General features: G+C 42.5%; 1 protein-coding gene across 2 annotated transcripts in view; it reads right to left on the reverse strand.

The window, feature by feature from the left end:
* The window catches only part of LOC124115617 (rhodopsin-like), a 93,320-nt gene that overhangs the window by 26,280 nt on the left and 54,249 nt on the right, over nucleotides 1-12,791 (reverse strand). Inside the window, exon 2 of one of the 2 annotated variants that reach the window (XM_046476670.2) lies at nucleotides 2,717-2,771. The exons of the other annotated variant lie outside the window; for it this stretch is intronic. The gene's annotated coding sequence lies outside the window, so the exon portion shown is untranslated. The remainder of the gene's footprint in view (nucleotides 1-2,716; nucleotides 2,772-12,791) is intronic. 2 annotated transcript variants of the gene reach the window in all.

The following is a 12,791-nucleotide window of genomic DNA, read 5'->3' on the forward strand; positions in this document are numbered from 1 at the left end:
GGGCTGGGCAACTGGATGTTCTTCAATCTTGGTGAGGCAGGGATTTATTGAGTCCTGTTCCTCTCACAACCCGTCTTCAGGCTACCGCAGTTCGTATCACCATGCAATGTTTTTACTCAGTGCTCTCTCTGTGCCGTCCCAGGCGACCTCTGTGGAAGGGACCACTTTCTGACCATTCTAAACCCTATTACCCCATCTGGTGTTCCTCCATCACCTCGATGGAACTTTAGTAAACCAACTGGCCTTTATATGATATTCTTTGCACCGCCAAACCTGATCTCTGTACTGACGTTCGTGACCCCTATGCAATGATTTTCTGATGAACAAAACAAACTAGCTGACGATTGTGTTTTAAATTCTTCAGCAAATCCCCACAAACGTAAACCCCGAGGTTAAACGGTGACTGTAAACAAGCTAGGAAGGAGGAGCTTTATTTCCGTCGCCACACTATTGTTGCTAAAACTAAAATTGTAAACGCTGAAACACGGCGTAATTTAAACAAAGGTTAAATTATGTCTTAAAAAGATTCACGAACGCCCATGTCCAAGGTTTGGAACATGATCCAAAAAATCAAAGGTGAGGGCGTTAAATCTAGTATTCATCATCCTACAAATGGGGACAAATTACTAACTCACAAATGAGATATTGCTGATAAACTTTGTGAAATGTTGGCTAAACACTCTCCCTCGTCTAACCATGTACCTTAATTCCAAAAGTATAAATTTATTATTCATGAGATGCAAACTGCCCTTGGACAGGCTGACGAAACTGCAACAGGAGCTGATAACATAATATCAACTCCTTCAAACACTTACCAGTATCATCGTCAGAAACACGCTTGGGTATGTTTCACGAAATTTAGACGTACCAATACCCGAACCCGGGCGAGATCATACAGACCCTTCACATTACCGATCAATATCATTGACAAGCTGCGTAAGCAAAACCATGAACGCATGATAAATAATCGACTATTTTGGTACAAAGAAACCAACAATGTTATTACTGATACACAATGTGGTTTCCGGAAGAACCGAAGTACCATCGATCATTTGGTTCGCTCAGAATCATTTGTTAAAAATGCCGGTTTTAAATTCTCAAAATCTAAACAAACTATATTCATTTTTGTAGAAAACAGAAACCTCACAAAGACCTTTCTGTACCACATTAAATACTTAAAGAATAAATGTCTGAAGGCCCTTGATATATCAAAAGTTGTTTTCAATTCCAAGTGGATCAGAAGGTCCTCCTTCAAATGTACGGAACCCCGATACGCTCTAAACTTCATTACGGTTCCGTCGTTTATGGCGGAACCTGTAAAATAATTATATATTGGATATTTATAAAAAAATATTGTATAATGCTCATCAACAAGGCCTAAGTCGTTGCCTTGGTGCCTTCAGAACATTTCCTAACAATAGCCTGTACGTGGAGGCTGATGAGCCATCTCTCAAACAACGGCGCATTAAACTATCATTACAATTCAATGTCCCTTTATTTTCTCAAATTGGATTGGGCGGGGCCGGGTAGGTCTTTTGGGCCGGAGAAATATGGGGCCATTTGGGACCAGCACACCTACTAACAGACACACACTCACAGGTGATGAATATGTATACCACAATTATTTTCACCAGCATTTAAGATGACACCACACGCATGTTATTAATTAATGTCCGACAGCATAGTAACTAGTAGCCTATACGTGGTGTGTGATTGCTGCATGTTTACTTTCCAATGAGCGGAATCAGTTCCTTTGTTGTTGTTATGGAGACACAAATAATGATACCCCCGCGAGCGCATTTAACAATATGTACAATAACTATACCATGCAGGTGTTATTTGATAGAAGCATGTATTACCCTACCAAATACAATAATAATGCCTTTGCCAAGAAATAAAGACTAAACGACAACCTATATAAACAAACTCGTAAAGAACCGGGTTAGAAAATGTCTTCAGCAACCCATACTCGTCGTAAAAGACGACTATCGGGATCGGGTGGTCAGGCTCGCTGACTTGGTTGATGCATGTCATCGTGTCCGAATTGCGTGGATCGATGATCATCATGTCAACCAATCACTGGATTGTCTGGTCCAGACTCGATTATTTACAGACCGATGTCATATAGCTGGAATATTGCGGCATGCAGCGTTAAACAAGAAACAAACAAACACAATATATTAAGAGGTAATGATTATGTTCATGTATCATGAACTATGTTATGAATCGTGCTGCTAAACTGACAACAACACGACCAGCTTCAATCCACTGGTGGCCCGTGAAGATTCCGGGGTAGAATAGGTCTTCAGCAACCCATGCTTGTCGTAAAAGGCGACTAACGGGATCGGGTGGTCAGACTCGCTGACTCGCATGATATTAATCACTGGATTGTCTGGTCCAGACTCGATTACTTACAGACCGCCGTCATATAGCTGGAATATTGCTGAGTGCGGCGTTAAACAACAAACCAACAAACCAACCAACCAATCCACTGGTAACGTGATATTGTCAGATTTATCGAAAATAACACAGGCACATGTACAGTCGCACGTATTTATCAGAAGAGTATCACAATGTTCCAATAAAACGCCCAATTCCCATATGATACACGTACGAGGTAATGTGGATAAAATGCCGGTATGCTCCATCCACAAAATGTTTTCTGCACCTTTTTGCTGTTAGCTAGCTCACATTGTACTAATTTGCTCATACTCACCATACCACCTCCGGCTTGGCTGGGACATGGCACCGCTCCGTGGAATCAACTCCTCCTGTGAATTTATGAAACACAGTGATGCCAGTGGAAATTCCAAAGCGATGAGTCTGTTTCAAATACCACTCTAAATCACGTGCACCAACTTCCCGGAGCATCTAACTATACCGAACATGTATTGCTTCTGGGTATTTTAACAAAGAACATAATTTTAGATTGATGAAACTGCAATTTCCCTCAAAACACAGAATCAACAGCCTTTGTTGATATTTTCATAATACTATACTTTACTATTGGTGAATATATTTTTTGTAATTAGATGGGGGTGAGTATATGATATACAAATGCAGTTGGCTCGGGCGTTAATGAGCGGTCTCCCATCAGTGTTGATGGCATAGGCGTTGACGTGCCTTCCTCTTCTAGTTCATGGTTGAGGGCATGGGCATTAATGCGCCGTGTCCTATATTTACTGGTGTCGTCCTTGACTAGACTGTGATCAACTGTTGATGGCATGAGAGTAGATGTGCCGTCTCCTGGATGATCAAGTGTTGATGGCATGGGCGTTGATGTGCCGTGTTCTGGGTGGTCAAGTGTTGATGGCATGGGCGCTGATGTGCCGTCTTCTGGGTGGTCAAGTGTTGATGGCATGGGCGCTGATGTGCCGTCTTCTGGGTGGTCAAGTGTTGATGGCATGGGCGCTGATGTGCCGTCTTCTGGATGGTCAAGTGTTGATGGCATGGGCGTTGATGTGCCGTGTTCTGGATGATCAACTGTTGATGGCATGAGCGTTGATGTGCCGTCTCCTGGATGATCAAGTGTTGATGGCATGGGCGTTGATGTGCCGTCTTCTGGGTGATCAAGTGTTGATGGCATGAGCGATGATGTGCCGTCTTCTGGGTGATCAAGTGTTGATTTGATGGCATGGGCGTTCATGTGCCGTCTTCTTGGTTATCAAGTGTTGATTTGATGGCATGGGCGTTGATGTGCCGTCTTCTGGGTGATCAAGTGTTGATGGCATGGGCGCTGATGTGCCGTCTTCTAGGTGATCAAGTGTTGATGGCATGGGCGCTGATGTGCCGTCTTCTGGGTGGTCAAGTGTTGATGGCATGGGCGCTGATGTGCCGTCTTCTGGGTGGTCAAGTGTTGATGGCATGGGCGCTGATGTGCCGTCTTCTGGGTGGTCAAGTGTTGATGGCATGGGCGTTGATGTGCCGTCTTCTGGGTGGTCAAGTGTTGATGGCATGGGCGCTGATGTGCCGTCTTCTGGGTGGTCAAGTGTTGATGGCATGGGCGTTGATGTGCCGTCTTCTGGGTGGTCAAGTGTTGATGGCATGGGCGTTGATGTGCCGTCTTCTGGGTGATCAAGTGTTGATGGCATTGGCGTTGATGTGCCGTCCTCTGGGTTATCAAGTGTTGATTTGATGGCATGAGCGTTGATGTGACGTCGTCTGGGTGATCAAGTGTTGATGGCATGGGCGTTGATATGCCGTCTTCTGGTTTATCAAGTGTTGATTTGATGGCATGAGCGTTGATGTGACGTCGTCTGGGTGATCAAGTGTTGATGGCATAGGCGTTGATATGCCGTCTTCTGGTTTATCAAGTGTTGATTTGATGGCATGAGCGTTGATGTGACGTCGTCTGGGTGATCAAGTGTTGATGGCATTGGCGTTGATGTGCCGTCTTCTGGGTGATCAAGTGTTGATTTGGTGGCATGAGCGTTGATATGACGTCGTCTGGGTGATCAAGTGTTGATGGCATGGGCGTTGATGTGCCGTCTTCTGGGTTATCAAGTGTTGATAGAATGGGCGCTGATGTGCCGTCCTCTGGGTTATCAAGTGTTGATTTGATGGCATGAGCGTTGATGTGACGTCGTCTGGGTGATCAAGTGTTGATGGCATGGGCGTTGATATGCCGTCTTCTGGTTTATCAAGTGTTGATTTGATGGCATGAGCGTTGATGTGACGTCGTCTGGGTGATCAAGTGTTGATGGCATTGGCGTTGATGTGCCGTCTTCTGGGTGATCAAGTGTTGATTTGGTGGCATGAGCGTTGATATGACGTCGTCTGGGTGATCAAGTGTTGATGGCATGGGCGTTGATGTGCCGTCTTCTGGGTTATCAAGTGTTGATTTGATGGCATGAGCGTTGATGTGACGTCGTCTGGGTGATCAAGTGTTGATGGCATTGGCGTTGATGTGCCGTCTTCTGGGTGATCAAGTGTTGATTTGATGGCATGAGCGTTGATGTGCCGTTATCTGGGTGACCAAGTGTTGATGGCATTGGCGTTCTTGTGTCTCTTCATGACTGATCGCATCGTCGTTGATGTGCAAACGTTCCAGTCGCTAGTTTCCACTAATAGGGCTCATTGTTGATGGTAAAACGCCATTTTCATTTATGGTTAATGACACAAGTCGTAAGTCACCGGACAATTTCTAGTAATTAGTACGACATCCACACACTGCTGGATATGACCTATTTGAAATTTGAATCGACAGTACATACAAAGTACATCTACGAGAAGTATACTTATGTCGTCTTGAAAGTAAAGGAACATTTGTGGCGGTTGAAATATCATATAGCACTGTCGTAATGCCGAGTGCCTCTGTGAATGGACAAGTCAATTACCATAGTGAGTGGAATATGCTGGAATGTGAGCGTGCAAATGCATTATCCGCATGCTTATTAAACACGTTTTTAAGAATTAAGTGAGTGAGTATGGTTTTAGCAATACTTCCAGCAATATCACAGCGGAGAACACCCGAAATGGGCTTCACACATTGTACCCATGTCGGAAATCGAACCCGGCGTGAACGAGCGAACGCTTTAACCACTAGGCTACCCGATCGCCCCTTTAAGAAATAAGAACTTACATGTGTGAAATATACTACACATGACGGCATGCCCGGTAAGACATTGTCACTTTAGCCAAGGAGGCCACTTCAAAAGGGCGGTTGTCGGTATCAATAGCATTGTCAGGTATCCATGCGATTTTGTACTCCCTCACGCAAACAATATTCAAAATGTCTTGGTGTCCACATATGGCCAAGACTACAGTAAACCTATGTGGATACCACAAAAGATTAAATAAATATTCGACATACAGAAACCAGCATATCACAATGCTGACCACCTCTTCCTTCAAGCCATATATGGATTTTGTTCTGCAAAAAGATCGTCACTAATGGATAGATTTAAAAGGTAACGAAATCCTAACACTTTTAATCTTGTTTTTGCAGTAATCCCCATCTCCCCTGAGCCTGGATACAGAAGATGCTGAGTGCCCATGGCATTTCCGACATCTTTCTACTCTCAAGAACTTTGTTCCGTCACCCAATTCCGAAGTTCAAATAGGCAAATTAACCTAAAAACATCCCTCACTTTGAAAATGTCGATGGTCCCAAATTACTTTGGAGACCAACTCAGAGTTTTTAGCGATGAAATGCATATACGATGTGACTTCCAGTTCGATCTTTGATTTCTTTGATGGAATTCAGACTCGTATGAAGAACATTTATATGTATATTATTATCTCAGTTTTAATTAGAATTCAATCTCCAAAGGCAGAATGTCATTCCCAGACGAAAACCTATATAAAATACATTTGTATACTGAGTCAAATTAAAAACTTCACATTTTTAAAAGTAATCCCATATATGATATACAACGGACAAATGTATCAGAGAAGGTAATTTTTAATCATTAATGTCCAAAGAAGGATTCTAATTAACGATGGTAACTATAATTTGTTCCAAGCACCTACGGTATTCGGTAATAACATCAACAGTTTAAATCATATGTCCCCAGCACGAGAATCTGATGGCACACAAGTTCAGTAGCGTGTATGGCCACCATGTGCGTTGACAACTGCCACACAACGCCTCCGCATGGATCTTGTGATGCTTGTGAACACATGATTGGGAAGACGACGCCATTGTTGCTGCAAAATGGTGCCAAGATCTTGCAAATTCTGTGGTTGGTTCTGGAGAGTGCGCAGACTTCTGCCAAGAGCATCCCAGGCGTGTTCGATGGGATTAAGGTCGGGAGACCTTGACGGCCAGTCCATGACGTTGACTCCCGCATTCTGAAGGAAATTCCTTGTCAAAATTGCTGTGTGGGGTCTGGCATTGTCGTGTTGGAAGATCAAACCGGGTCCATATGCTGCCATAAAAGGCAGAAGTTCTGGTGCCAGTACCTGGTCGCGGTAAGCAGCAGCGTTGAGGTTGCCACGGATGACAAGAAGCCTGGAACGTGCATTGCCACAGAAAGCACCCCACACCATGACACTTCCACCTCGAAATCTGTCAACTTCCTGTACACAACACTGGGCGTAACGTTCATAACGGCGCCTCCACACCCTCGCCCTACCATCAGCAAATCGAAGATTAAATCCGGATTCATCACTGAAGACGACTCATCCAATTCCTCTTAGTCCATCGTAAGTGTCGCTGTGCCCACAATTGACGTTGACGTCTGTGTAATTGAATCGGCCTGCAGTATGGCCGTCGTGCTTGAAGGTGAGCAGTTCTCAGACGGTTTCGAACAGTTTGCGCACTGAGTCTACCCCTAAACAGTTCATTTCTGGTTGATGTAGCCGTCAAAAATCGGTTACAGAGGTGACGTAAGACAATCTGACGATCCTCTGCATGTGACGTCACACGTGGTCGAACTGGCCGAGGGCGATCAGCGGTGGTACCCGTTTGCTGTAGACGCGTCTGTAAATCATAAACAGTCCGTCGACTAAAACCATCGTCCTTGCGACTTCAGCTACGGAAGTTCCCGTCTGCAACATGCCGATGGCACGTTCACGTTGCACATTTGAAAGGCGTGGCATGACAAATGGCCGTAAAAACTTTTGTTTTCTTGTGTTTTTCTTTTTTTGTTAATGACTGCCAACAAGTATGGCTGAAACCACGTGCGGTATTATGGCCACGTGACCAGTTGCACGTGAAAAACCACTTTTGCCACTATAGTGCTGTGCACATGATTTTGATCGATTCACCTGCACAAAAACGGGTGTTATCTGAAGACAGTACGTGGCCATTACTGTTTAAATACACAATAAGGGCCCACAATGATAACTGGTCAAAATGTTAAAATTTTAGGATTGTGAAGTTTTTAATTTGGTTCAGTATAGTTAATAAAGAATTGGAATTTGAAGTTAAATGACTGAATAAGTATAGAAAACTTAAATATATAAAGGAAAGGTTTAAGTGCACTATAAATTCTTTTTATATATTGACTGCGTATAATATATGATTTTATTTGCGTCCCGCGTAACGTGCTGCTGAGACCCGAATAGTCTCAATACACCGAGACTGTGGGTCGCCAGCCTCTTAGTTGACAGCACTTAAGCGAAGCTGCGCCAGTGCTGTATCTTGTGAGTGAGTGAGTTGGGGGTTAACCCTCATCATGTGCTTGAATATGGGCGTTATGTTCTTAAAGTGAAAGAGAAAACGTGATATCGCCGTACAGTTCTGTCACTTACGGAAACGGTGAGATGGCTTTGTGTTTAAAGCGTTCGCTTGTGAAGCGGGAGGTCTGGGTTCGATTCCCAAGGTCTGGGTTTGTTCCTGTACATTGAACAAATTTTGTGTGGATTGTTTTCATGGGTATGATGCGTGAAGCCCCTGTGTGATGTTCCGCCTTGCTGCAATATTGCACAAAGCGGCGAAAAACCATACTCATTCATTGTCGGTTACCCCAACATATATACTTCTGATGAGGTAGATATGGTCATTGCATCGCAATTCTCTACTTCAGAAATTGCAGGGAATCTTCCTGTTCAGTGTGTGAATTACTTTCACATTCCTTGATAACAGATGCCGCACTCTTATACCCAAATGAATTTAGTTTTGAGACTCATTATTATCCCCCGCCCAACAAAGTTTTTCCGGATGATAGAGAAACGGTCTCCGTCCGTCCGTCCGTGCGTTCGTCCGTCACGTTTCAAGAGCATAACTCAGAAATCGTTCAATATTTTTTCATCAAACTTTGCAGATCTGTCAAGTACATGCTGAACTGGTGCCTTTTGCTATTTAGAATGTTTAGAAATTTGTATTGTTTATGTTTCCATGGCAACACGATGGACTTAGGTTCTGTGAGGGTAGGGTTCGTTTCCGGAGCATAACTCATAAACCGTTCAATATATTTTCATTAAACTTTACAGGTCTGTCAGGTACATGCTGAACTGGTTCCTTTTGCTATTAAGAAATGTAAGAAATTTGTATTTTTTACGTTTCCATGGCAACAAGATGGACTTAGGTTCCAAACTCTCCTTTTTCACAATTTCCATGACAAGTTCCACCTCGGTTAAAAAAGATTAGGGTTTGTTTAGATTTAATCATGTCATAAATTCTGCAACAGGGGCGGGGGATATAGCTACGGGCAAACTCTCATTTGATTGAAATTGATAGTAATAGTGTGTGTGTGTTAGTGTTTGTGTGTGTGTTAGTGTTAGTGTGTGTGTTAGTTTTAGTGTGTGTTAGTGTGTGTGTGATAGTGTTAGTGTGTGTGTGTTAGTGTTAGTGTGCGTTAGTGTGTGTGTGTGTGTAAGTGTGTGTGTGTGTATGTTAGTGTTTGTCAGTGTTAGTATTAATGTGTATTAGTGTTAGTGTTTGTGTGTGATTGTATGTGTGTGTGATGATTGTACAACTCAGCTATTCTGTAGTCCTTTGGACAAATTTATCTATGTTATGTAGATTCTAAATAAATGGTCTGCCACTTTGCAACAATCCTAAACAGAAACATTAACGTTTCAGATCGAGGATGGGTTTCTCTTCAGGCAATTATACAAAGAATCCAGTGAGCAGCGGATGGCGACAGAGACAACATCACTCCATGTCGTGTTCAGGAGTCCATTCCGGTTGATACGGTCACTGAAGGAAGGATAGTGGTGACTTAGTGGTGTTCATGCTTCCATTTTAGTATCAAATATCTTTCTCTTTAAAGTAAACCCATCAATTGTGAATATGCAGCAGCATGATGTTGTTGAGCCGTCGCTGGGTCGTGGGACTTCTGAGGTGTGTTTATTCGTGGGAATAACCGTTCACATTTTGCAGTTGTATTGTCAAGTAAATCTCGAGTGGCTTGATAACTTCAGTGAACATGCCCATCAAAACCCGACATGTGTTCAAGACATCACATGTAGTAAGAACTAATGTAAATGGTTTGATCAAGCATTCCCTCTCTTTAGACACAGATGGCATCGGTTGTGAGGGCATCTGCAATTGCTCCTGAAGACGTTTGAAATCAACATCTTTGCACAGGTCAGAAACGGGTACTCGGACAATGGCAATTTGCAAGTTTCTGAGTGGCATGAAAGCATGGCTTCATTTCTATCACAATAGTTGTTCATTGTGAAGTACATTGTGTTTATGTAAGAATAAAAATATGACAAAATTAAACGATTGCGAATGATAAATTTTATAAGTCATAACAACGACCAAGAGCCTGTTGCCAGTGGAACCACACCGAATAGCATGGAGCCCAGATCCAGACAGGACGGCCCGGTACGACATGACAGAGTTTTCATTTTTGTGACCTGTCACGGTATTTGAAGCTCAACTGTTGTGGTCCTGACACAGTAGATCGTGTATCGTTGCTCATTGTGCTTGTTTTGAATTTGATTTCATCATGATTGATAGGCTGTTATGACTAAATGCCTATGCAATATTCCAGCTATATGACGTCGGTCTGTAAATAATCGAGTCTGGACCAGACAATACAGTGATTAATATCATGAGCATCGATCTACGCTATTGGGATCGATTACTGCATCAACCAAGTCAGCGAGCCTGACCACCCAATCCCGACTCTGTAGTGTACCAGTTAGTGTCGAGAGCTGGGTTTGTGTGTTGTCGCGGCCTTTGGAAGAGACCAGTGATGTCTGGTTGTCATTTGGGACAGATACAAGTCTCGTGAAGCCATAGGACAGCCAGCAGTACCATCGTATAGGAGCTTGGTTTCGTCTCGTTTGAATTCTAAAGATCATCGCTATGATTTTGGGTCACCTGATTGTTGGTGCTAAACTCGCACCATACGTCGTCGACCTAGATATGGAAAGAAGTGCGGGTGAGGAATCCCCTCTTGCCAAATCCTAGCATTGGTGGTTGACCCAGACGGCAATAAATATCGATCACAATAATGTTTGTTAACACTATATGTTGTCATGTTTAAAGTTTGTTTAAAGAGCTTTTCTGATGTTTGTTTTACGTTTATTATTGTTTGTGTCATGTACCAAAAGTGTTATGAACGTTATCCTGTGTAGACAAACGATGTGCCTTCATCTCATCATCAAAACAGTCAGGGGGGTGAATGGCTCGGGGCGTCACACAAAGATCCGATAATGTTCCGATATCGAACATACACACTTATGATGGGTTATCGGCATTTTTGTGGAAAGATGTATGGGTTATCGATGTATTCATATGTACGTTTTAAATGTGCAGATTTATTTTAAAAGAGGTTTCAAACCTAAAATTGATACCTCGTTTTAGCCAATCAGAATAAAACAGTATGCAATGTATGAGTAAATTGTTATTGGAGGACATTGACATTTGAAGTACATTTGTGTTTGTCTTTGTTATCAGTATCAGTTGATGAATGCGTCTGGTGTCATATGATGCTCAGTATACAGTTGTGTGTCAGCTTGGAGCGGCCATATTGATCAAATTTGCCTTTGATTAAGGAAAACACACATGTTAATAATCTATCAATATATATTTTTCTTTCAGATTCACATCGTGTCTATCTTGATAGATGGGTGGTGCTGCTCTACACTCCAATTACCGCCAAACAGCAAGTCTGGCTTGATGCCGAAAGTTCGCTGGTCGGTAGATTTGATATTGAGGTCTGGCCTGTTTGTTGTAATTGGCCATTGATTCAATGTTTTCCAAAGATATTTTGACGCATGAAATTGTTATCAATTGCAATAAGCAAACATACAAGATGATGCATATACAGCATCATGTTCGACAAAATGGTTTTGTCATATAAGAGCCACTTGATATTCATTGGAAAGTTTGGGATATATGTTAGAAACTGGATATCGTTTTGGTTTCTGCATCAAAACAAGCAATGTTAATTCCAATGAGAGTATAAGCCAAACAATTTAACGTTTTCATTTCAGAACATCCATGATCTCCGGCGAACAATTTACTTTTCAAACCCTGAAGACAAAGTAATTGTTTTCAATAAATAAAAGCAGCTAAAACATGTCCATGGTAAAAACAGATTTGGCGTCGATTGTTTCATGCATGTATCTGACACTCGTGTAAATAAAAACGACAAAACCCTTTTTAAAATCAGACATATCTGTTAAAGGTCCATCGTACGATTCCGACTATATGATAAGCAAGTATTATGAATCACTATCAAACAGTGATGACACAAGATGTTCGCGAAAAGGTGAGCGTATCCTATTTATATATTTGCACGATACGCATACATATTCTCTCGTGTGTAAGAATGCCTGACGTATTGATTTACTTGTCTGATGACAATGAACTTGCTTTAGTTCACGATGGGTTCACCTGTTATGATATGAGATGGCCAGGTTTTAGTTTTCAAAAGATTTCCTGGTAGACATGTGGATTTCCAAATTTGAAACATGAATGACTAAGATTGACCATAATATGTTGGTATAGATTTGAACTGCCTTTGCATGTGTTTGCGACAGCTGCCCCCGCTGAGCCAGATGGGCTCATCTATTCGTGAACACCTGGTGTCATCACTATTTGTTAGTGATGTATAACCATATGCTCAATGACAGTCGGACTCGTACAATCGACTCTGCTTTTAGCAGAGATTTCCCTTGATTATTGAGTGAGTGAGTGAGTGAGTGAGTGAGTTGGGTTTAACGCCGCTTTTAACAGTATACCAGTTATATCACGGCGTGCCAATCACATGTGTGGGGAAAGCCCGAAGTGATGCCGGTCTCAGACGTTTACCACTTTGGTGAAACCCACGAGCACGGGTATGGCGCAGACAAACCTTGAAATATAATCGGGGCGAACCGGGATTCGAACCGAAAATCATATGGTTTCTGGTGTGCCCAAGGGACGACATGATTCTATCAAACAT

The sequence above is a fragment of the Haliotis rufescens genome, unplaced genomic scaffold, assembly GCF_023055435.1.
Source record: "Haliotis rufescens isolate VD_foot unplaced genomic scaffold, xgHalRufe1.0.p SCAF_10, whole genome shotgun sequence".
Lineage (NCBI taxonomy): Eukaryota > Metazoa > Mollusca > Gastropoda > Lepetellida > Haliotidae > Haliotis > Haliotis rufescens.